Raw genomic sequence first — 25,812 nt, 5'->3', positions numbered from 1 at the left:
CCGCCTGCCTCGGTCTTCCAAAGTGCTGGGATTACAGGCGTGAGCCACCGTGTGTGACCTATTTTTAAATATGTCTTCTGTGAAGATCAAGACATTTCAAACTTAAATGGGAATGATATCTTTGTTCTCTGACTTCCCCTTGGGAACTGGAGACCTACCTTTAGCTGGCTAAATTTTGGATGCAACACTAGGGGAAGGGAGGGTATGCAAGGGTCCACAGGATAAAAGGAGACTATGCTTTTTAAGAATCTGTTAATATTTCACCCTTTGTACATACTTCTTTGATTATCTATCTACCAGATGAGTTAGTTGCACAGACCAGAATTGCAATTGAAAAAATTCTTAAGAACATGACTGAAAATTGAAAATTGGGGTGGGATGGGGGTGAGGGATGAGAAATTACTTAATGGATACAATTTACACTATTCAGGTGATGGCTACGCTAAAAACCGGGACTTCACTACAACACAATATATCCATGTAAAAAAGCTGCACTTATGCCCACTAAATCTATCATTGAAAGAAGGAAGCAGCTTCTCTTCATGGTAGACCCTAGAGATAAGGCACTTCAGGACTACCCAAGAAGCTGCTTGAGCACAGGGAGATCGACAGCCGTCTTAAGGAGTTAAGGAAACAATTAAAAGAACTTACAAGCAGTATGAAAAGTCTGAAAATGATCTGAAAGTCCTACCAAGTGTTGGGCAGACTGTGGGTGAAGTGCTTAAACAGTTAACTGAAGAAAAATTCATTGTTAAAGCTACAAATGGACCAAGAAATGTTGTGGGTTGTCGTCAACAGCTTGACAAAAGTAAGCTGAAGCCAGGAATAAGAGTTGCTTTGGAGATGACAACACGAACTCTCATGAGATATTTGCCAAGAGAGGTGGATCCACTGATTCATGATATGTCTCATGAGGACCCTGGGAATGTTTCTTATTCTGAGATTGGAGGGCTAGCGAAACAGATCCGGGAATTAAGAGAGGTAAATTACCTCTTCCATACCCAGTTATTTCAGCATATAGGAATAATACCTCCAAAAGGCTGTTTGTTTACAGACCACCAGGTACGGTAAAAACACTCTTGGCACAAGCCATTGCTAGCCGGCTGGACTGCAATTTCTTAAAGGCTGTATCTAGTTTTATTGTAGACAAGTACATTGGTGAAAGTGCTCGTTTGATCAGAGAAATGTTTAATTATGCCAGGGACCGTCAACCATGAATCATTTTTATAGATGAAATGGATGGTATTGGTGGTCGTTGGTTTTCTGAGGGTACTTCAGCTGACAGAGAGTGTCACAGAACTTTAATGGAGTTACTGAATCAAATGGATGGAGTTGATACTCTGCATAGAGTTAAAATGGTCGTGGCTACAAACAGACCAAATACACTAGATCCTGCTTCTTGATCCAGGAATAGTAGATAGAAAAATACATATTGATTTGTCAGATGAGCAAGCAAGATCAGACCTACTGAAGATCCATGCAGGTCTCATTACAAAGCATGGTGAAATAGATTATGAAGCAATTGTGAAGCTTTCAGATGGCTTTAATGGAGCAGACCTGAGAAGTGTTTGTACTGAGGCAGGTATGTTCACAATTTGCGCTGATCATGATTTTGTAGTACAGGAAAACTTCATGAAAGCAGTCAGGAAAGTGGCTGATTCTAAGAAACTAGAGACTAAGTTGGACTGCAAACCTGTGTAATTTACTGTAAGATTTTTGATGGCTGCATGACAGATGTTGGCTTAATGTAAAAATAGAGTTAAAGAAAATAATGTATGTATTGGCAACGATGTCATTAAAAGTATATGAATAAAAATATGCATGAGTAACATCATAAAAATTAGTAATACAACTTTTAAGATTGATACAGAAGAAATTTGTATGTTTGTTAATGCTGCATTTATTGCAGCAAGTTACAAAGGAAGAGTGCGTTGAAGCTTTTCATATTTGCAGTGTGAGCATTTTGTAAAACATTGAAAGTGGTTTGAGATAGCAGTAAAAGAAAGCATTTCTTATTACTTATTTTGTACATTTGTTTTCCTCATCTAAAAAGTTGAATAAAATCTGTTTGATTTAGTTCTTCCAAAAGAAAAGGAAACATGCTTACATTTGGCTTTTATAGCTCCTTAGGTAAAGTCATGTAATATGAACCAATGGAGAAAGAAACATGTTCTAATAACATGTTCTCAAGGTTGCTTACAAAGATGTTTCTATGTCAAATACTTCCATTCCTGAAAGAAAACAGCTTATGGCTGGGCACACTGGCTCACTCCTGTAATCCCAGCACTTTGGGAGGCCAAGGTGGGTGGATCATGAAGTCAGGTGATCAAGACCATCCTGGCCAACATGGTGAAACCTCAGCTCTACTAAAATACAAAAATTAGCCAGGAGTGGTGGTGTGTGCCTGTAGTCCCAGCTACTCAGGAGGCTGAATCAGGGGAATTGCTTGAACCTGGGAGACGGAGGTTGCAGTGAGCTGAGATCACACCACTGCACTCCAGCCTGGCAACAGAGCAAGACTCTAGCTATAAAAAAAATAAAAAAGAAAGAAAAGAAAACAGCTTATGATGCATCTTAAAGAAAGCATGCTTACATTTGCCTTTTGTTGCTGGATATCTCATCTTGTACAATAGGTACCAATGAAGAAAGAAACATGCTCTAATACAAGCTTGTCCAACCCACGGGTGGAGCATGCAGTCCAGGACAGCTTTGAATGTAGCCCAATGCAAATTTGTACACTTTCTTAAAACATTATGAGATGTTTTTGTGCGATTTTTTATTCTTTTTTAGCTCGTCAGCTATCAGCAGTGTTTGTGTATTTTATATGTGGCCCAAGACGATTTTTTCTTCCATTGTGGCAGGGAAGCGAAAAGATTGTCACTCATGCAATATGTTCTCAAGGATTCCTTGTGAAATTGTTGCTCTGTCAAACACTCCCATACACTAAAATAAATCAGCTTACAATGCATTTTTTAAAAATTAAAAATTGAAAAATTAGGCCCACACTTGAGATTCCTCATGAGTTAAATAATCTTTCTTTTCTGTGGTCTTTTTTCTTTTTTTGAGACAGAGTCTCTGTTTGTAGCCCAGGCTATAGTGCAGTGACACTATCTCCACTCACTGCAACCTTCACCTCCCGGATTCAAGTGATTCTCATGCTTCAGCCTCTCAAGTTGCTGGGACTATGAGTGCACACCACCACACCTGGCTAATTTTCTTTGTTGTTGTATATTTTGTAGAGACAGAGGTTTACCATGTTGGCCAGGCTGGTCTCGAACTCCTGGCCTCAAGCGATCCACCCTCCTTGCCCTCCCAAAGTGCTGGGATTATAGGTATGAGCCACCGAGCCCCACCAGGTTAAATAATCTTTCTTTGTGTGATTTAGGAAATTAAACACCAATTGCCACTGGGGGAAAAAAAGTGTTCCAAAAGCCAAACTGTACCAATATGCATTGTGTAGATGATTCTGTTAATATGGATCCTGATACAAGTCTGATTTGTGAATTTATAAATGCATGTGCTTATGACTTGCATATCTGTGGTATTAAGAGTTTTGGAACTTTGTTTCTATCGCTTGCTTATATTCCCAGGAATATATAATCCCTTTGCTTTCTAGTGAATTAAGCAAAATTCCCTAACCTGAACTAATTCACCCTAATTTTCTCTCCTGGGAGTAACTGACCTATCTTCTACAGATGTTTTTTCTTTTCTTTTTTTTTTTTTTAATAATAGAGATGAGGTCTCACTATGTTGCCCAGACTGGTCTTGAACTCCACGGCTCAAGCAATCCTCTTGCTCCAGCCTCCCAAAGTGCTGGGATTACAGGCCTGAGCCACTGCACCTGGCCCAGATTCTTCAGTGATAAGAAAAAAGTGTCTTTTTTATGTGTGTTTTTTCACAATGATCCTGTACCATTTTGGAAGCAGACCTCCAATATACGGTAGCTGCTGCCACGCAACCACCAAAACAGCTTTCTAAGAAACTACACTTCTTTACTGATTCCATCTATTTCCCCATCAAGTTCTAAATGGTAGGTTATAGTGCTCCAGGATTTAGTCTTCTGATCTCTTTTTTATCTATTTCTCTATTTATCTAGGTGATCTCATTTTGCCCTAAGACTTGAAAGACCTCAGATGTATAACTCCAACTCTCACCTCTTTCCTGAACACTTCATACTCACATCTAGCTGCCTATTTGATATCCTTATTTGGACATAATCTTAAACTTAAAATATATAAAATAGAACTTCTGATTCCCTACCTTCATATACAAACATACACACACACACACACACACACACACGCAAAACATGTGCCTCGACAGTATACCTCGTCTAAATAAAAGGTAACTCTATTCATCCAGTGTGTCCGATTTCTCAGGCTGAAACCCGTGGAGTTATCATTGGCTCTTCTCTCTCTCAAAGCCAGCCTATATCCAGGATCCAACCACGTTTTGCCCTTACCTCCACCATCACTCTGATCCAGGCCACCATCATCTCTCACCTGGATTATTACAACAGCTGTCTAAAAGGCCTCCCTGCCTCCACCATGCCTCTTCTACAATCTAGTCACCTCAAAGCAGTCTGAGTAAGTTCTTAAAATGTTAAGTCATCAGGCCAGTTCTTTGTTTATTATACTATAATGGCTTCCTATTTCACACAGAATAAAACCCAAAGTCCTGGCCGTAATTTATAAGACCACAATTCATCTGTCTCTCTTTGATTCTGATGTTCTTGCCTCATCTCTTACCTCATCTCCCCAATCCCTTCTATTCTCACTTTGATCCAAGTACACTGGCGTAACCTCAAACACGGCAAGTAACTTCTCCAAGACCTTTGCTCTTGCTGTTCTCTGCCTGGGCTGTTCTTTCCTGAGATGACCTCTGCTTCATTCAAGCTTCTGCCCAAAGGTCACCTTATCAGGAATATCCCTAACCATTGTATTTGAAAAAAGCAAGTCCACTGCCCAGTCTTCCTTTATTCCCTTTCCCCGGTTTCATTTTTCTGCATATCCCTTGCCACCTGCCTGACATATATATTTTTGTATTCATCAACTGTCTTTCCATACTTCTCAATACACTCTAAGAAAACAGGGACTTGATGTGTTTTATTGTACCCTATCCACAGCAACTAGAATAGAGATTGGCACAAGTATTATAAAGTATTTGTTGAATAAACAAATGAATGGATTTAAGAGACCTCAAAACATTGTGTTCCCCATGGGCTGGCCACATGGTTGCTGGCTATCACCAGAGGACATTCCGCTGGAATTGCCTTACTTCAGCCAAAAGAACTAATGATATCTGGGCATCATGATCAGAATTGAAAATGCATCTGGAAACAGTAACCTACCCTGGCACCCCACCCTGAGGTGCCTCACCTGGACTAATACATGCTGCTTTAGCTCTTACGTCTCAAGAAAGGTCCAAATAAAAGCAAGTATAAAATTCCAGAAAATGGAGAGGCCTGCCAGAATAAAGAGCAGGACATTTCAGTTGGTGTGACAGAAAATGAAGAATATGATCAAACTCTAGAAAATCAAAATGCTGTGATCAAGTCCAAGGCGAAGTTGTACACCAAATCCAGGACCCAAAAATAAGAAATGGAGAAGAATGCTTTAAAACTTGAAAGGTTGTGTGGAGGATGGAAAATGCATGGCCTATGAGATAGGCACAACTGAGTCTCAACCCAAGATCTGGCTGCATGCATGACCTTGGGCAAGCTACCAAACCACCATGAACTGATACCTATATGTAAAATTACAATAATCGTACCCGCATCACAAGTCTGTTATGAAGACAGTGCACATACAAAGCACACAGCAAATGTTTTTTCTCTTCTTGTGATGAGAAAAATATTGGGATAAATGAAAGGAAGTTCTCAAGCAGAAGGCAAGCTTAGGAAGGTTTTGTTATAGGATGGGTAAAGAATCAGGTGAATTAATAGAGGTAGGAAATACATATTATCTTATATTTCTTCTGCATTTTACAATCTTCAGACTATTTTCACTGACTTCATCTCCTTTGACCTTCACAAACTATCTTGTGTGGTAAGAAAGGTAAGTATAATGAAACCCATTTTACAGATGAGGAAACTGAGGATGAGGATATTTTTTAAAGTCCCCTTAAAACAAGTTCCATGATCTTCCCACCAATCCGGAGGGCCTCTTCATAGAATTCAAGTCACTTCTCTGAAAAGCTTAGTCACTTAGAAGACAGCCTCTGTGGGGTATTAACAAAGATATCTGAGGAGTTAGTCTGTAAGTAGAGTCAAGAACCACCAAGCTCTTTCTCAACACACCTCTTAAACCTGTTATGAAAAGATTCAACTGGATGATCCCTGGGTCTGACTCTCTGGAGTCAGTCTCTCAGTCCGCTGCTTGCTTTCCTTAACTGGGCATGAATGCAGTCCATCAGTGAGGCGTGCCCATGGTGATTTTCTTTCTGCCTCTGGTTTTGAAAAGCATCTAGTTATGCATTCCCGAGGGTGGAGGGCAGACTGGGGAAGCCTGGGTCTTCAGTCACAGTAATGCCGGTGACCAGAAACAGCTAAACCAAATTTATAACATATGTTTCCATAGCCTCAAATATCCACCATTTGTCCCATGACCTTCTCTCTTTAAACAAATGCCAAACAAGGAGATTCAATTATTCAGTCAGTCTGAAAGGAATCAGTTTATGCTGAAACCCAGTGCTGAGTTTATATAATTTTACACTATGGGTCACACTGAAAGCTTTATGCAAGCCTGTAGCTGCAGCCAAGAAAGATTCCTACCTTTCTTTGCAGTTAAATTATTATCTAAGTAGAATTCATCCTCAAAGGAGAAAGCTAATTACATCACACCAGTTTTTGAAATGAAAAACAACAGAGAAATAGCATTCATTCATTCATTGATTCAATAAACATTTATTGTGTTTTGAAGTGGCAGGCACCATACAAGGTATTAGAAATAAAAAATGGAAAAGAAATAGTCCTTGGTCTCAGGAGTTCGGGGCTTTGTATACAGATGGACACCGAACAGTCTTGAGTCATTTAAAACACAATGTGATAATATTATGATGGAAAGAATTACAAGGTGCAGTGGGAATCCAGGCAGCATAATTCCTAAGTGTTGCTAGGAGAAATCACTCCAGCAATTAGGATGACCAACTCATCCCAGTTTGCCTGGGACTTGCCTTATTTTTACCACTGATGCTCCCATGCCTGAGAAATATCTCAGCAAACCAGGATAGTTGGTCATCCTATCTGCAAAGCCAAACCAAAGAAAAAAAAAATTTATGTTTCTGTCTGCAAAAAGATCAAATTCATTCCCAGAGGCACGTGGAATCAGAATGACTTCATTAGAATGAGAATTCAGTAGTTGATGGAAAAACCAATCTTTCACGGCTCTGCCAGACACAAAGGAGGAATCAGCCTGATGTGTTAGAGAGAACTTTTACGTGGTTTCCCTGCCTTTGCCTACAGTCGTGGGATAGCTATTTAACCTCTATGAGAATTTGTCTGTTTATTGGTAAAACTATGCTAAATATTGTATTAGACAGGATAAGTCAGATTATGCTGCTGAATCTTACTGGCTATAAAAATAAGTTTATTGGCATTACAGTTCAGCCGGGGTGTGCTGCTCATCTCACTCTAAGAGCTGAACAGACAAAGCAGCCACTATCTCAAACATTGTCTGTCCCCAGGGCAGAGTGAAAGAGAATCATTCTTTCTGCCTCAGGTAATGGTTTCCTCTTCATCCACCAGTAATCCCTAAACCAACACCACATGGTCATAGGCTTTTTTGTTGCAGCAGCGTAACTTGGCCTATTCTGACTGATGGGGATACCTTAAAGTGCAGATGTGAGACTTAGAGGAAGTAAGAGAGAAAACTGTTTGGCACCCCCTTAAGGGGTGATGTGAATGTTTGAAAACACACTCTTGAACACTTACCTGTCATCTAAGATTATTCATATAAAAACTACCTTGTTTAGGCTGGTTGAGATAGCGCATGCCTGTAATCCTAGCACTTTGGGAGGCTAAGGCAGATGGATTGCTTGAGGCCAGGAGTTTGAGACCAATGTGGTGAAACCTCGTCTTTACTAAAAATACAAAAATTAGCTGGGCACAGTGGTGGGTGCCCTGTAATTCCTGCTACTCAGGAGGCTGAGGCAGGAGAATCCTTTGAACGTGGGAGGCGGGGGTTGCAGTGAGCCAAGATTCCACCACTGCACTCCAACCTGGGCAACAGTAGGGGACTCTGTCTTAAAAACAAAACCCAGAAAACCTACCTTGTTTAAAAACCAGGTTAGTGTCGAGGTTAGGGTTAGGCCGTTAAGTAGTCAGATTCCTGGTTTGACCTTTCTACAGACTAGTTAAGTTTTTCTCAAAGAATCACCTTTTCCACTGCTAAAGACTTCAACCTTGGTCCCACCCAGTTATTCTTCAGACAAGTAATGAGCAGCTGATCCCAGGGCCAGAAAATGCAGTTGGCAAAGTGATGCCCTTTCCTGCTACCAAAAAAACAACCCCATAATGCACTATTCTCATGTTTTTTAAATGGACTTTTAAAAGCCACTAGATCATTCAGAACATATTTCCCATGAGTTTTATAACATTTTAACTCTTTTCCCCTCCATTTCATCATGAGCTTCCCATTCGAGCTAAAGATAGTCATAAACAAATTCTGTGGTCTGTCTCTCAAAAAGGAAACATATGCAAATTCCAATTATCATCACTTTTTCTGAGAATGGAAGAACTCTGCTTCCTATAGTGTAATGTTCATTTGCAAATTGCCTTTTGACAGGTGAAAATGGCACATTTGAACTAATGGCCTCTCCTTTTTAGAAACCATTCAAAACAAGTGGATCGATAGATGTAACATCTGATTGCAGAGTAAGTAACAAGAAGTGGATTTCACCAGGGATCATTGAGCAAGAGTCTCAACATGGCTGAACTTTTTTTACAACTGAAATCATCCATTAAACTCTGATGAACATGTGCATAACACATTTCCTGTGTAATTGAGACATCAAAAATTTCTGTCCTTTTAGTTAAGTGAAACGAAATGTTTCTCTTAGCTCTGATGAATAAATAGGTTCTTTTTAAAAAATCCATAAAAGTTTAATTCTGTTTAGGCGATTCCCATTATGGACTTGCTTGAAAATGAGTTGTCTGTCCAACAGCATGAGTTTTATAGTGAATGATTTCTCCTCTGATCAACACACCAATTACTTAGCTGTGTTCTTATGTATTAAAGCACATTCTCTAGAGTTCAATTTTGGTTAGTTTCACTCCTGATGACATTGGGAATGAAATTTCAGAATAATCTCATGAGGATCCATGGACGGGAAATTGTCCAACAACAAAACCCCAGGGAGGCAGTAAGAGACCAGCTTGCATCTGAAGTTGAAGATGTCAGATGATGGGAGCCTGGAAATGAGCATAGGGGAAGGGACTCCTGGGAATAGCAGAAGAGTCTCCCAGGCAGCACTCAGCTTGGGAAATAATTACCTTTTCCTACCAAAATCCTTAGTGAGCTATTAAGTCCACCTTTGTTCATGGGCAGAGGGCCTTCACAGACTTCAGGCAGGGGGATTCTAGAGGAAACGTTTTACAGATGGTATCCTCAGAACTCACTCCAAGTATAAGGGACTACAGAACCACATTGCCTGAGCTACACAAAACAGAAACAGAAACAGAAAACGAATTTCCCAACCCAGGAGCCTAAGATCCCTAAGGTTCCATGAAGAGGTTTAGAGGAATCAGAAACTATACTTAAGATTCTCCCCAAAATCTCATTCACCTATAGGCTTTGACTTGTTTGAAGGAGTGTGGCAGTTAAAAAAAAAAATCAAAGATGACAATTCACACCAAGAAACAAATGACAGCACACAAAAAACTCACAGCTGTGTTCAAATGGGAATGCCAATACTGTTTTAAGAGGAAGGAGGATGAAGGCAACAAACCAACGTCTGCCTGCCTGCTGTCTGGTACATCACCAAGGTGACAGCAGCTGGGTACAGATCAACTGCTCCTTCTCTTTTGCTAGCCACAAAGCTGCATACTGTGCCTAGCCTGAGCTGGTCAGAACACATTCATGTGTGCTGAATATACACTAAACACTAAAAAACAAATGTGCACACATCTCCAGGAGCCCCATGCAAAGAAAAAACACTTCCAAAGAGAGATCAGTCCCAAGAGCTCAATAATTCCAGATTTTTCCAAAACATACCCTGCTACCTCCCAAATTGCCAACTGCTTTTTAAAATTTTACTGCAAAAGGGAAATCATGACAAGAATTCATAGGGTGGGGAAGAAAAAGCTACTTTTCCCAGTCATTAGTACAATGTGCCTTGTTAATTAGGTATCTTTATATAAATTAGAAAAAGTACTTGCATGTTCCCATAAAATGAGTTCTGAGTACAGCAGCATCATGTTAGATTTGTTCAGATATAAATTTTTACAGCTATATAAAAGAGCCTATGTATACTTGGCTGATGATTTTTTCATTAGAAAAATAAAGATTGGTCGGGCGCAGTGGCTCACGCCTGTAATCCCAGCACTCTGGGAGGCTGAGTGGATCAGGAGGTCAGGAGTTCGAGAGCAGCCTGAGCAACATGGTGAAACCCCATCTCTACTAAAAATACCAAAAAAAAATTAGCTGGACCTAGTGGCGCACACCTGTAATCCCAGCTACTCAGGAGGCTGAGGCAGGAGAATCATTTGAACCTGGGAGGCAGAGGTTGCAGGGAGCCGAGATCATGCCTCTGCCCTCCAGTCTGGATGACAGAACAAGACTCCATCTCAAAAAAAAAAGAAGAAAAAGAAAGATTACATGTGATTTGTATGTAACTGATTGTTATGCCAATAGTTTTGGTCTTTAACATACTTCTTATTCATTAGGAGCAGATGGGGGTACTCAAGATCTCATATTAGGACTTTCTGTTCTGAATTTTGATTGAGCAAAACCTGGAAAATGTGAAAGCATATTTAGATTTTATATATTCTCTGAAATGTGATTTCCCAAGATTCTTAAATTTGACCCTCTTGCAATAATTTTGAATGAGAACTCCCAACTCACTTCAGAGAATATTTTTCACAGATATCTTGAGGCCTTCATTAGAAAGTTATTTTCCCCCTGATGGTACATTTGGTTACCTCATTTTGCTGTTTGTTTCAGATTCTGAAAGCTCACAAGGATGTCTTATGGAATCATTTGCTGAGTCATTTCCTCAAATCATATTCCATTATATCAGTTAACATATATGTACATACTACAAATATCTGTAACCAAATCATCTGAAGGCTTCATGCATTTTTAACGAAGTTTGTCCATTTTTAATTAAAGTTACAAGTAATGCTTTACTAAGCAGTGCAATGAATTTTTTATTTTCAATCCTTGTGCCCAATTTTTGAGTTGAGGGGTTTGTTAGTAATAAATGTATGATGTATTTTTTAAAAAACTGTATTCCCTTAGTTGTTGATTCCTTCAGTAAGTGTTTCTCAAAGGCCTATGATGTATGAGGTACCCTGCTAGGTCCTGGAATTAATCAGCAAATGAGACATCCATACTGCCTAACTAAACACAAAACTCACATCTGGAATTATACAACTACTTTCAAAATCAAGTATTTCATTAAAGTGTGGTAAGCAGTGCAAGAGAGAAAAAGAAGATATTAGAAGAGCATATACCCAGGGCATGACCTGATCTGAAATTCAAGGAAGGCTGCTCTGAGAATGTGTTGTAGAAGTTGAGAGCCACAGAAGGATGAGTTAAAGCTAGCGAGGCAAAAATACGAAGAACATTACAAACCTACAGAACAAGAAATGCAAAGGCCCTCAGGTGAAAAGGAGAATGGCACTCTCAAGGAACAAAGACAAATCAAAGAAAGCCAGGTGCTGGAGCACGGGTGATGAGACAGTGGAGAAAGGAGAAGACCGAGAAGGTTGCCAAAGTTTGGGAGCTCAAGGTGGGAGAGAGGAAATGGTTGGCTATTAAATTTGCAGATAATTTAAGTTGTATGACTTGTCACCAAATAACAAATCCAACTATACAAAATACTATAAAGACTCTATAAAGGGCTCCTTTTGACACCTTCCCTTTGCACCAATCTCATTTTAGAGGTAAGTACTATGAACAGCTTCTGCAAGGAGCTTTTATTTTTTTTGAGACAAAGTCTTGCTCTGTCACCAGGTGGGAGCTGGGAGCTTCTAATGGCCATCAATGAAAAAAGAATCAGGGCCAGGCACAGTGGCTTATGCCTGTAATCCCATCACTTTGGTAGGCTGAGGCGGGTGGATCACCTGAGGTTAGGAGTTTGAGAACAGCCTAGCCAACACAGTGGAACCCCATCTCTACTAAAAATACAAAAAATTAGCTGGGCTTGGTGGTGGATGCCTGTAATCTCAGCTACTTGGGAGGCTGAAGCAGGAGAATCTCTTTAACCTAGGAGGTGGCGGTTTCGGTGAGCTGAGATCACGCATTGCAACTCCAGCCTAGGCAACAAGAGCGAAACTCTATCACAGAAAACTAAAAAAAAAAAGAAAAAAAAAGGAATCAAACACACGCAGGCTACCAGCCCAGGATAGCTATGAATAATTTCGGCATAACCTTGGACCACTCTCGGAAGTAAATAATCATCTTATGAAGCTGAAACTTCAAACTTGCCCCACATGCAGCTATGTGGGAACCGTAAGTTAAGAAATTATCATAAAAACCTTCACAGAGAAACTTTACTGAAAGATATTAAGATCTAAATAAACAGAGGGATGTTCAAGGACTGAAAGATTCAATATTATAAAGTTGTTAGGTCTTCCTAAGTTGATCTATATATCCAGTGAAATTTCAATTCAGAATCCCAGCAGCTTTTTAAAATATGGAAATTAACAAGCCAAAATCTAAAATTATGTAGAAGAGAAAAAAGCCAGAAATAGCCAAAACACTCTTGAAGAACAAGATGAGAAAACTTATTCTATCAGATATCAAGACTTAACATTAAGACAGGATGGCATTGGCAAAGGATAGCAAATTGCCTAATGGAACAGAAGGGAGAGTTCAGAAATAGATTCGTGGATATATGGTCAAAATGACACTACCTTAGCTGGGCAAGGTAGCACGTGCACCTGTAATCCCAGCTACTGGGGAGGCTAAGATGGGAGGATCGCTTGAATCCAAGAGTTTGAGGCTGCAGTGAGCTATGATTGCACCATTGTACTCTAGCCTGGGGCAGAACTAGGCCCTGTCTCTAAAAAAAGACACTGTGTATGTAAGGGGGGGGAACTTGATAAATTTGACTTTATTAAAATTTGGAATTTCTGTAAGTCAAAAGATACCATTGAGAGGCTGGGCATGGTGGCTCACGCCTGTAATCCCAGCTCTTTGGGAGGCTAAGGTGAGCAGATTGCTTGAGTTCAGGAGTTCAGGACCAGCCTGGCCAACATGGTGAAACCCCATCTCTACTAAAAATACAAAAATTAGCTGGGTGAGGTGGTGTGTGGCTATAGTTCCAGCTACTCACCAGCTGAGGCAGGAGAATCACTTGAACCTGGGAGGTGGAGGCTGCAGTGAGCCAAGATCACCCCACTGCACTCCAGCCTGGGCAATAGTGTGAGACTCCATCTCAAAAAAAATATATATATATATTATTAAGATGGTAGAGAGGCAAACCACAAACTGGGAGAAGATATTTATAATACCTGTATCAGACAAAGAACTCATATCCAAAATACATAAAGGACTCCTATAAATTAAAGAAAAAACCAGATAACCCAATTTGTTAAAAATGTACAAAAGACTTGAACAGACATTTCACAAGACAGGATATCCAAATGCCCGAAATACATTTGAAAAAGTGCTGCTCAATGACAACAGGGAAATGCAAAGTAAAACTACAATGGAATAACACCACACACCCAATAGAATTGCTTAAATTAATACTATTGTCAATATCATGTGTTGTCAATATTAGGATATGGAACAACCAGAACTTTCATCTCTGTCTCCATGAGCAGTTCTATTCTCAGACATATATCCAATAGAAATACATATATACATACATCAAAAGACATGTACAAAGCTAGCAGGATGATTAGTAATACCCTAAAATTGAGAATGACCCGAATTTACAACAGTAATAGAAAGGATAAATACAGTAATAAAAATAAAACTGCAGTCACATACATAACATGACTTAATCTCACAAACATAATGTTTAGGAAAAGATGCCAGAAACAAACAAACAAACACTGCATTTATTTATTTATTTATTTATTTATTTATTTATTTATTTATTATGATTTCGAGACGGAGTCTTGCTCTGTCACCAGGCTGGAGTGCAGTGGGCGATCTCCACCTACCAGGTTCAAGCTATCCTCCTGCCTCAGCCTCCCGAGTAGCTGGGACTACAGGTGTGCACCACCATGCTCAGCTAATTTTTGTATTTTTAGTAGAGATGGGGTTTCACCATGTTGGCCAGATGGTCTCGATCTCTTGACCTTGTGATCCACCCGCCTCAGCCTCCCAAAGTGCTGGGATTACAGGGATGAGCCACCGTGCCCAGCCCACATTGCATTTTTATATGATTTATATAAAGTCCAAAAGAAGGTAATGGTGTTAAAAACCAATTAAGGGGGTTTGGACGAGTCCATGGGGTTCTGGGAACTTTGAGAAGTGCAGAGCCATCCCTGCCCCAGAACTTTCCACAGACCCTTTGCGATCTGCAATCCAGGAGTGAAGCAACATGGATGCAGCCAGCCAAGGCCCCATGGAAGTTGTGCTTCTCAAGCACACCCTGGATGTCTGGGTCACTGTCTTCAGCATCCTGGCCATCATCATCATGACCTCCTCATTGCTATGCCCAGGCACGGCAGTCATCATCTATCTCATGCAGACCCATTGGGTCCTCAGTGGGGCTGTCTACCAGCCTCCCAAGAGGGCCAGATGAGGGATGAGGACAGGAGTCCCTTCCCCCAGCCTCTTCCCTGTGCTCAGAAAAGCAGTGGGAAGGACTGTGGAGTATGGACCTGAGTTCTGGTTTTGATTCTGCTGCTGGCCAGCTGTGTGAATTTGGTGGAGGAACCTAACTCCAGGTTCCCTGTCTTTCAAATGGAGATGATCCCTACCCTTCCTAACTCATCCCTTCCTATCTCGGAGAGTTGTGAGAACCACATGACTTCCTGGAAGTGAAAGCTGTTTGTGAGCAGTAAAGCTTCCACAGATATACAGGTGTTATGGTGGGTGCTGAGAAGCTTTGAAGAACTAGGGAATCTAATTGCTGATGATGCCTTAAAGGTAGTGAGGGAGACATTGAGAGCAGAACAGACTTTGCCAGTGCCTGTCAGGTCAAACCAAGCAAAGGGCACCCTGTCATGAATCCAAGGGGTCAGCAGCACATTGACTCAAAGTTATTTTCTTTTTTTTTTTTCTTTTTGAGACAGAGTCTTGCTCTGTCACCCAGCCTGTAGTACAGTGGCAGAATCTCAGCTCACAGCAACCTCTGCCTCCTGGGTTAAAGGGATTCTCCTGCCTCAGCCTCCTGAGTAGCTGGAATTACAGGCACACACCACCATGCCCAGCTAATTTTTATATTTTTAGTAGAGACAGGGTTTCACCATGTTGGCCAGGATGGTCTCGATCTCCTGATCTTGTGATCCGCCAGCCTCAGCCTCCCAAATTGCTGGAATTACAGGTGTGATCCACGGTGTCTAGCCAAAGTTACTTTCTTTAAAGTGCTACTTCTTCATGTTTTCTTCGTTGGGAGGGAACTGAGTATAGCTGGTGATAGCTGGCAGGAGAGAGGTAGGAGGGAGAAAGGGGTTGGGAGGGGGTTGTAGGGAGAACTTTCCAGAACCTTCTCTGTGGAATCTCTGTACCTATATAATCTGGAAGTGAGCTTTGCCATCTTTGGGCAATGCCAAGGGAGTTGGGATGATGGGCATCTTTTCACACTGGAGTCTCTGTCTCTATTAGCTTTGACACTCAAGCAGTGCTGGAAAATACAGGGTGACTGAATTTCCTGCCCAACTTTCAGAATCTCCAGCCCCCATCCCCTTATGTGCCCCACCCTAGAGGAGCCTTTTCCCTCTGCCCAGCTCCTGTTATAATTATCTCCATGTGTACCCCCTTCATTCCCTCCCACCAGCACTGCAGCCAATATAAGGTACTTATATTTTAAGAGATATACCCAGGACTTTTGGAATCAATCCAAAATAATGATGGCTATTTTAGATGCTATGATTATTATTTGTATAGAGCTATTTCTGGACACTCAAGCTTTTTGATACCAAAATCAGGAACATCCTGGGTTTTATTTAATTATGTAAGAAGATAGCACAGATATCAGGATATTATTTTGTGAAAACGATGCTTTTACTTTGATCTGATTTTTCATTGATGTACACAACTAATCTCCAATAAAGTGTTAGAATGTGCTAAAAAAAATTAACTTTGAGGAGAGGGAGGAGTAGTTATTAGGAATAGGCACAAGGGGGAATTTCTAGGGTGCAAGTAATGTGCTATTTCTTGACTAGGGTAGCAGTACACTTACTGTAGGCTTTTCTATGTATGCTATAGTAGAACTAAAGGGTAATAGATAAAGAAGGGGAAAAAAGGCAAGAAAGAAAGAGAGACGAACCAGCAAAACACCAGGAAAAACCAAAACCAAAACACCTCTGTTGTGAGATATTTGCAACTCATAACACACATGACTCCAAAAAAACATGAAATGAAAAACCAATGCTCACTAATCTCCCAATAAAATTATAATCACCCACAGAAACAAATCTTCAACTGGGATTTCATTAAATGCACAGATCATCTTAAAGATAATTGGAGTCTTTACGACGATAGATAACTTATTAAGTATTTACTATGTGCCTGGCACTGGGCTGAGTGTTCTAAACAGGTCATTTTCTTTAATTCTCATACTTGACACTGAGTTAACTGATAATATTACTTTCATTTTACAAGCAAGGAAGCTAGACCTTAGAGGAGTAAAGCCACTTCCCTGAGATGATCGAGGAGGGAATGAGTAGAAATGGCATTCAAACTCAAGTTTTAGGGTCCTAGCTGCCACGTTAAACTTTCTGTGCAGAAACAGGGAATATATTTTCATGGACTTGGGTGTTCTTTTTTCCATCTTTCCCCAGCATTTTAGAATGTTTTTTTAATGTGAATTTACATATTTTTATTGTTTCTGATATTTTATCATTTTTGATGCTATTATGAATAAGATCTCTTTTCCTTTACATTTTCTAATTGGTTACTGCTGGTGATTAGGAGACCTACTGATTTTTAAACATCTTATGTCTGACTACTTTCTTCTTTGTTTTTCAGTTAATTCTCTCAGATATTCCAGGTAGTCAAGGTGAAGTATGTAAACAATGACAGCTTCCTCTGTTTATTTCCCTCCGACTACCTCATTTGCCAATATTTGTGCATTTTATGGCATGGGGAAAGGTTCATAATGTACTGCCGGGTGGGGAGGGACCTTTAATACATTCCAAGCAGAGAACACTATGTTTGAGCACGAGGTTATGAAGCAGCTTGACAGATTCCAGAAACTGGGAGTAGTTTGACAGGACTGTAAAGTAGGACACAAATGAGGGAAGCAAAAGATGGTAACTTGAAAGAGAAGACAGTGGATCTTGAAGGATGACAAACCATGAAGACTTCAAGCAGAGATGCAGCATGGTAAGATTCACATTTAAGAAAACATGCCAGTGTCAGCAGCTCAGAGGACTGACTGAAGAAGGTGGTGCTGAAGAAAGGGAGAAAGGTTAGGAGGCTGCAGTAATGAGACAAACAAGTGACAAGCCATCCATGGAGTAACCAAGAAGGGGCATGGATCTGGGAGGAAGGAATTCCTACTCATTCAACCTCTGTATAGCTGTGGGTTTTTTTGTTTTTGTTTTTGTTTTTTTTGAGAAGGAGTCTTGTTCTGTCCCCCAGGCTGCAGTGCAGTGGTCCCATCTCAGCTCACTGCAACCTCCACCTCCCATGTTCAAGTGATTCTCCTGCCTCAGCCTCCCAAGTAGCTGGAACTACAGGTGTGCACAACCATGCCCGGCTAATTTTTTGTATTTACTAAGTAGAGACAGGGTTTCACCAAGTTGGCCAGGCTGATCTTGAACTTCTGACCTCAAGTGATTCGCCTGTCTCAATCTCCCAAAGTGCTAGGAATACAGACATGAGCCACCACGCCAGGCCCTGCTTGTGATTTTGAACCAGTTACATAACGCCCCCAAGCTTCAATTTTTGTAATCTGTAAAATTAAAATAATCACCAACCAGCATGACTATGAAGCTTAAGTGGGATAATTTGTGTGCAGTGCACTCAAAATCAGTAGTTGTTCACTACTGAGCCTGACATTGACAGTGAGAATGAAATTGAGATCATAAATTTTAGGAAGGCAAGTTCGTCCAAGTGACATGCCAGAGTTAGCACTTCCTCTTCTGAATTATGAGGGAAGGTGAATCTTGGCATTACCCCCTTTCATCCACACATGACATTCCACCTCTCCTGTGTTCTCTGCTTTCTCTTCTCCCTGTCCACACCTTCCCAACAAGCCCATCACTAAGACTGCTCTGGGTGTTGGATTTGAATATAACATGGCCCACAAATCATTATGACAACTCAACACAAAAAACCACAAACAACCCGATTTTTTTAATGGCCCAAGGGCTTGAATAGATATGTTTCCAAAGAACATGCACAAATGGCCAATAAGCACATAGGAAGAGGCTCATCATTAGTCACTCAGGAGATGTAAATTGAAACCACAGTGAAGCACCACAAGGATGGCTATCAAAAAAAAAAAAAACCAAAGTGTTGGGGAGGATTGGAGAAACTGGAACTCTCATACACTATGGGAAGGTAAAGTCATTCGGCCACTGTAGAAGATAGTTTGGTGTTACTCAACATATTAAACATAGAATTACCATATGACTTAGCAATTTCCCTCCTAGGTATAGTATCAAAAGAATTAAAAACCTGTGTTCAAACAAGTATATATACTGTATACCCATGTACACAGCAGCACTGTTCACAATAACTAATAGGGAGATACAGTTCAATTGTCTGCCAGTGAATAAATAAATAAACCAGATTTGGTGTATACATACAATGGAATATTATTCAGCCATAAAAAGGAATGAAGTACTGATACATGGTACAACATGGATGAACCTCAGAAGCATTATGCTAAGTGAAAAAAGCAAAACACAAAATGTTACCTATTGTATAATGCCATTTATATTAAGTATCCAGCAGAAGTAAGAACACAGTTTTGTAGATATGAAGCACAGAGGGAGACAGGGGATGGGAAACAACTACTTAATAGGTATGGGGCTCCTTTTGGAGTGATGAGTATGTTATGGAACTAAATAGAGGTGATGGCTGCACAGATTATGAATGCACTCAATGCCACTGAAATGTTCACTGTAAAATGATTAATTGCATATGATTTCACTTTTACCTAAATAACTTTTAAAAAATTATGATGAAAACCTTTTCACAGAAAGTGGATACGATCAGCTGCTAGAGTTCAGATATACCTACCTCAAGCCACCAATGAATAGAAGGTAGTTTGCATTAAACCACTATAGTACCCACTCCAGTCAGAGTTTTTAATGTCCAGGTAGTCTGTTTTACTTAATAACACCAGTAACCCCAGTTAGGGGCAGTGCAATCTCTTGCTGATGTCAATCCCTTAAACTAGTTGAAAATTGTTCTGGAGCCCTTATTTTTCCTCCATTATCATGCCTTCCCACAGTCCCTCTAAAACTCCTAGCCATAGCCTGACTCCAGGGGCCTTTTGGAGGCAAGTTTTCACCCTCAGAGTTGCTGAATTTTCCTTGACTGCAATGTCTCTTTGAAAGTTCTCACATACTATTATATGAAAATATTGTCTTTCCACGTCTTGACTGTAAGCTCCATGAGGTCAGGAACTGTGCTTTTTTTGATCACCAATTTACCTGGTATGTAGTACAACAAAGAAATCGGGGTTTAGCTCTCAACAGACCCGGGTTTCCTTGTCTGCTATTTTAACTGCTTCTGAATGTGACAGCACTGGAACGAAACATTCAGTTAGGTAAATTGTCTTTTAATTTTAACTTTGTAATTATCCTGTGTGTGTAGGAAAGAAGATTGACTGGAAACTAGCTAATGCTTCTCTTACATTGCCATTCTCCTCCCCAGACAAAATACCATCTTGACTCCTGTATCAACTCATGAAACACAGAATCCTTCTCAATCTCTTCCACCTGCAGCTCTTCCACAGGGCTTCTTTATTACTGCCTGAAAGGAAACATTCTAGGATACTAATTCAATAGTTTTAAAAGTTGGCCAGGTGTGGTGGCTCACACCTGTAATCTCAGCACTTTGGGAGGCCAAAGCAGGCAGATCACTTGAGGTCAGGAGTTCAAAACCTGCCTGGGCAACATGGCAAAACCCCATCTCTATTAAAAATACAAAAATTAGCTGGACATGGGCATGGTAGCACACACCTATAGTCCCCGTTATCAGGATGCTGAGGTGGAAGGAGCCTGAGCCTGGGAGATGAAGGTTGCAGTGAGCTGTAATTGCATCACTGCACTCCTGCCTGAGCGACAAAGCCAGACTTTGTCTCGAAAAATATATGAAGGTGTGTTTAATCCTTTGTCTTTTCCTAATGCAACTAACTGAGCAACTTGAATTCTGAGTAGAATAAAACACATGAAAATATTATTTCACTTTTTATTATTTACTTATTTAAACACCCTCATTTCACTTTTTTTCTTTTATTCAAGGTGACTCACTTTTGTGCAATCACTGACTTTCCAGGAAATGTCACCAATACTGGAAGCTAAGATTGGACTATTTTACTGCTGTACATAAGCAAAGCCTTAATCTGGCTTTAAGGCTCAAAGAAAGATTCTACAGGTAATAATTACAGATAAATGGTGCCCAAAAGAAAAAGAAGTTTTGACAGTGCTAAGAATAAGTGTGCGTGGGTGCCTTCTCTGTATCAAGCACAATACAGGGAAAGACTACTGATTCATTAGTCAAAGAGTTTTGAGTGCGAATCCCAGCTCTGCCACTTCTTATGTGAGCTTGAGAAAATTCTTAAACATCCCTGAACATCAGCTTATTAACTTTAAAAATGGAAATAACAGTTACGTCATAGGGTTGTTGTATGCATTAACTATGTTAATGTATTTAAAGACTGCCTGGTACATATTAGTCTCTCAATTAACGGTCATTATCTTCCTAACCAGGGCTCATCTTATTGAACTGAAATTGTATTGACTTCTTATTTACACATACACACACACACACACACACACACACACACGTGAGAGAGAGAGAGAGGGAGAATGAGAGACAAGCATCTCCTCACCTCATTTTCTGGCTTACTTAATAATTAAACTGTCAAAACAGAAGAGTAAGGTAAACTGTATAATGTACAATAACTGTGCAAAAAGTTTCCAAAAACTTTTAATATGTATGAATTCTATTAGGTCAGACAGGTCTGCATCGATTTTACCCATATTTAGCAAAGATTGCCCAATTGTTGCTGCTGCTTTTCTTGTCACGTCCATATTTTCCTATTATAAATATATTTCATGTTTCAATAACATACATGGGTCCCCACAAGAAACTAAACCAAATGTAATAATGAGGACTGAGGAATATATTTTTCAAACACTGTCTGATTCCTAGGAGGCCCAGAAATTATTTTCATAACAAAATGAATTTCAATCAACTTGATAACTATTTAGAGAAGGCCTACTAGAGGGATTCAAAGATAAATAAGATAACAGTTTGTGCCCTCAAGCAGTTATAGTCTAGGAGAAACCTGACATGACCAACCGTGTGCCAGATCTTACTATTCCAGCAAATCCACTCGATCCTTCAGACAAAATACACTGAAACAAGTATAGATAATTTTTTAATTCTTTAGACAGATAATCTTGCTTTCATAAGATAACAAAACAGGCCAGAAACAGTGGCTCACTATAATCGTAACACTTTGGGAGGCCAAGGCAGATGGATCAGTTGAGAGCAGCAGTTTTCGACCAAGCGGGGCAACAGCCACACCTCAAGTCCACAAAAAAATTTTTAAAAATTAACCAGGCAAAAAAAAAGAATGAAGAAAATTAACCAGGCACGTTGGCACATGCCTATAGTCCCAACTATCCAGGAGGCTAAGGTGGGAGGATCACTTGAGCCCAGGAATTCGAGACTGCAGGTGACCTATGATCAGGCCACTGCATTCCAGCCTGAGCAACAGAGTAAGACTCTGTTTCTTAACAAATAATAATAATAAATAATTTAAAAATAAAAGATAAAACAAAATACTTTCTGAATTGTCACTTATGAATGACACTGTTGTTTGAATTCACTAGGTAATTCCTCAATTACCCTTTTTCATAAAGATGTCACTGTTATGTATGAGACCATAGCAGAGAAACTCTGGCAAGGTAATTTGCAAAATGAAGTATTTCCTATTTTGTACCAAACATGATGACATTTAAGCAACTCAAGGGAAATATATTTTTACACTGTGCTAGATACTCTGTTAAGAATTTTTATGTGGTACACTAGGTAAATTCCATGTAAAATAATTTTCCCTAAGAAATAAAATGTTCACAAAGATTCCCTTGTCTGTTTTTCTTTTTTAATCTCAAAAGGTTAATCCAAAATTTGACCTTATAAACAATACCAGCACACAGTGAGCCAAACACTTGCAAGTGAATGTTGTTCTCCAGAGTGCTAAGAACTCCAGGGTGAGAAGGAATGGTGCATCATTTCCTTTACATCACCTGGGAACTATTTATAGTCCAGCATCCTAATGAAAACCCTAGTGACCTCAAAAAGTTAATGTGCCTTTCAAAGTGTCTTATTTATATCCAGGGAATAACTCAGGATCACATCCAAGATGTATACATCTGTTTTTCTCTCTCTCTCTCTCTCTCTCTCTCTCTCTCTCTCTCTCTCTCTCAGCTCATGCCTTTATCTCATTCAATATGAAAGCAAGAAAGAGTTTCAGTCTATATTTATTTTAGCTCTCAGTTTACACAGTTGATGATTGAAGACATTGCAGAAGACCCACGTTTCACTAGAAACATCTTTAGGAAAATGATGGAACAAATTTTGGAGATAATTACAATCTACCAAAAAAATCACAGCACTTCTCTTCTTAAAACTTAATGAAATTCAATGGTTATATCCAAAAGAAAAAACAGTAAAATGAGAAATACAGTCTGAAATAACTTTAAATGTCAGTTATGTATACTTATGTTATTAAAATGATAATGTATTATTGACAAAAGTATCTATCGTAGTTGACATGGTTCTCTTCTTTTTAGGTGTCCACTTGGGCTTCATTCCCTTCCAGGAGATCTCCCTGACTCTCTTAGACTGGATTAAATGCCCTTTTGTATATGCCTTGTTTTAGCAACTCTTGCCCGGCAAGAATTCTGTAAGATAGGTATAGTTTTGGTAACTACTTTACAGAAAAGAAAACTGAGTCCAGAGAAACCAAGCAACATGTCCAGACAAGATTACAAAGCTGAATCAGGCACCAAACTCTGATTGAACGCTTCCAAACCCGATATTCTGGCTGTAGGTCCACTGAGTGAACTTGTTCTCCACTTTAACATTGCATCTACTAAGCATTAAGAAAGTGGGAAGATAAGCAATTATCTGTTGACTCTGAGTAGTAAAGTGGAGCACTGGATAATGATAATAAGGTCTCCAGCATTAGTGTGTGCCACACACTCGGCTAAGTGTTTATGTGTTTTCTTTCATTTCATTCTAACAGCATCCAGTGAGTTAGAAATGATGATTATTCCTCTTCACCAATTTTTCAGTTAAGGAACCTGAAGCTCAAGGAGGTTAAATAATTTGCTCAAGGTCACACAACTAAATGGAGACAGAACCAGGCTCTGTACACAGGTTGTCTGACTTTGAGTCCACTTGCTTAACCACCATATACACTGCCTAATCCAAGCCCCACCCACCTCCCCCTTCTCCTTAGATATGTATTTAAGAGGCTAAGTGTAAACTACAAGGTGAAGGCTGCCCCTCATTTGTCATAACTGCTGAATTCTCCCTTTTTTCCCAACACATATAGACACATGCTAAGATTTTTTTTCAGACTTGAGTTAGAATTCTGGTCCAGTCACTTACTAGCTGAACGACTTTATTCACATTACTAAATCTCTCTGAAAATACAAGTTGAATAATTTGCAGTTTCTGTTTCTCCATTTGACATAAAGGACTGATAGAACCCAACCAGCAGGATGGCTGCACCTAAAGTGAAATCCTGTAATGGAAACTTCCTAGTATGGAGCCTAGTAGGCAGAAGCCATTCAACAAATATCAGATCCATCCCCTTCCCTCCCCTGAATGAGAGCTTTAAATGTAGGTATAAATCAAGTATACCCTAGATAAAGAAAAATTTTCATTTACTCACTAACTCATTCACCTCAAAATATTCTTGACTTCTCTTGAATCTCTCCAGTTAAAAAAGATTTTAAGATGACAACATTGCAAAATTGGTTTTTCTGTCCTACATCTGGATGGCAACAGCTCCTTGAATATTTTTTCTCTTGGTTTTTACAAGTGTACAAATCTACCCACATTTTACATGTAGTATCTACTGATGATAGATACATACTTTAATTCCACAAACAGCTACTAGGTGCCTCCTGTGCCAAGAACCATTCCTGACCCCAAGAAGTTAACAGTTTATTAGGTAAACAAACACATGACTAGCTAAGACACTATGTAATAATGGTGCCATGACAAAGGCATGTTACCAAGCTCCATGGGAGCAATTAATCTTGCTGGAGGTTTTGAGGACTAGTTCACAGAAGAGGGGACATTTGAGTTTAGCCACAAAGCATGAGTCAGCTTCTCCAAGAATTGATGAGCATTCCAGCATCAGAGTCAAATTTCAAGGAGTCTATCTTGTTAAAACTATAACCACAAGAATGTTGCATCATAGAAACATCTCTCCTTTTGCTTGGTCCAGATTATTAAAGGCAAAACAGTCATGATGACTTTCAGGGTTAATCAGCTAAAGTCATTCAATGGTGGTTTTACAAAGCAAATGTGTGGTATTTAAGTTTCCCAAAGCCACCATTGTGTAGCACTTAGGATTCTGAACAACGTAAGTTTCTCCTTTGAGAGCTCATATATAATGAATGTGTGTTACATTAAAGATTCCTGAGGATTGTAAGCCTTGTTTTTTGCATGTGTAAGATTCGTAGCTTTTAAAATATTGATGCATTTGTGTAAATTACTCAACTTGAATTACACAGCAAACTCAAAAAAGAAAATGTCAAAGCTGGACAAATTTTAGATGAACTGCCTTTTTTTAAAAAAAGCTTAAAATCAGTAATATTTTGTGATAAGTTAGTCTACAGAGCTCATCTTGGATTTCAACATGTATGTAGCTGAAGGGTACAGAATTCACCTGGCTATGAAGACTTAGGAAAAGTTCCAAGGTTTAACTGTTTTTGCCTTTTTCTGTATAAACCCATGTTTTCCTACTTTTTGCCCTTAATCACTGTATGAATTATCTTCCATAAATAAATATGATTCTCACCCACATGGCACCTGCTATTCTCTCTTCTTCAGTGGCCTCCATCCTTTGGCTGCCACCATGTCCAGCAGGCACTGATATCTTCTGCCACAGCTGATGCCATGGAGCCCTCAGAATGGCAAAGCTTCTCTGTGTTGTATTGTATAATTGGAAGGAAGGTCTGTCTTCCCTTCTTCTTTCTTGGTTTACTCTAGCTTAAGGCAGGAGGCAGGAGGTCCAAGGCAGATGTCCTTGGACCCCAGG

The 25,812-nt window shown here is 39.7% G+C and overlaps 1 protein-coding gene and 1 pseudogene across 1 annotated transcript in view; one reads left to right on the top strand and one right to left on the bottom strand.

The window, feature by feature from the left end:
- The window catches only part of LOC128928549 (uncharacterized), a 113,945-nt gene extending 89,249 nt beyond the window's left edge, over nucleotides 1-24,696 (bottom strand). The window contains exon 1 of the mRNA XM_078336110.1: nucleotides 24,640-24,696. The gene's annotated coding sequence lies outside the window, so the exon portion shown is untranslated. The remainder of the gene's footprint in view (nucleotides 1-24,639) is intronic.
- On the top strand, nucleotides 543-1,701 carry LOC100390767 (26S proteasome regulatory subunit 10B pseudogene; annotated as a pseudogene).
- Nucleotides 24,697-25,812: the final 1,116 nt, after the last annotated feature.

The sequence above is a fragment of the Callithrix jacchus genome, chromosome 9, assembly GCF_049354715.1.
Source record: "Callithrix jacchus isolate 240 chromosome 9, calJac240_pri, whole genome shotgun sequence".
In the NCBI taxonomy this organism is placed as follows: domain Eukaryota; kingdom Metazoa; phylum Chordata; class Mammalia; order Primates; family Cebidae; genus Callithrix; species Callithrix jacchus.
The sequence above is the reverse complement of the archived record's forward strand: the minus strand, read 5'-3'. Positions and strand labels throughout refer to the sequence as shown.